This window comes from Haliotis rubra, unplaced genomic scaffold, assembly GCF_003918875.1.
Source record: "Haliotis rubra isolate DU_JTF1 unplaced genomic scaffold, ASM391887v1 Scf1630, whole genome shotgun sequence".
In the NCBI taxonomy this organism is placed as follows: domain Eukaryota; kingdom Metazoa; phylum Mollusca; class Gastropoda; order Lepetellida; family Haliotidae; genus Haliotis; species Haliotis rubra.
The window spans coordinates 27,298-27,763 of NW_025765593.1; positions in this window are offsets into that span (position 1 = coordinate 27,298).

The following is a 466-nucleotide window of genomic DNA, read 5'->3' on the forward strand; positions in this document are numbered from 1 at the left end:
CGAGAGCACCATTCACTAAAATCAAATTTCGTCGAAACCTCAATTAACTGAAAACTAAGAGCATAAATTGACTTTCTAGTGGATTTTAGTTCACATTAGTTCAGTTAGCCTAATAAGAATCCTCCGGGTTTATACTTTTTAAAGTGTATCAAAATAAACAATAGAACTTCTGAAACTAATATTTCTAATTATAAGATATTTTTTCGTTCAATAGTGTTTTTTGCTGAAAAGCCATTTCTTTTATCATTTCCCATAGAAACTGTAAGACTTGCAGAATTATATAATTACTTGTTAATTTTTTATCATGTCGGACAATTTGAAACTAGTCCTTATCATACGGTTAAGGTTAAAACATTTGAGTTGCAAAATCTGAAATCATATATTTCCGAATCATTATAATCATAAAGTATATGCAGCATTTTAATGCAATTTTCGTCATCCATGACAACTACAACAAATACCAGAA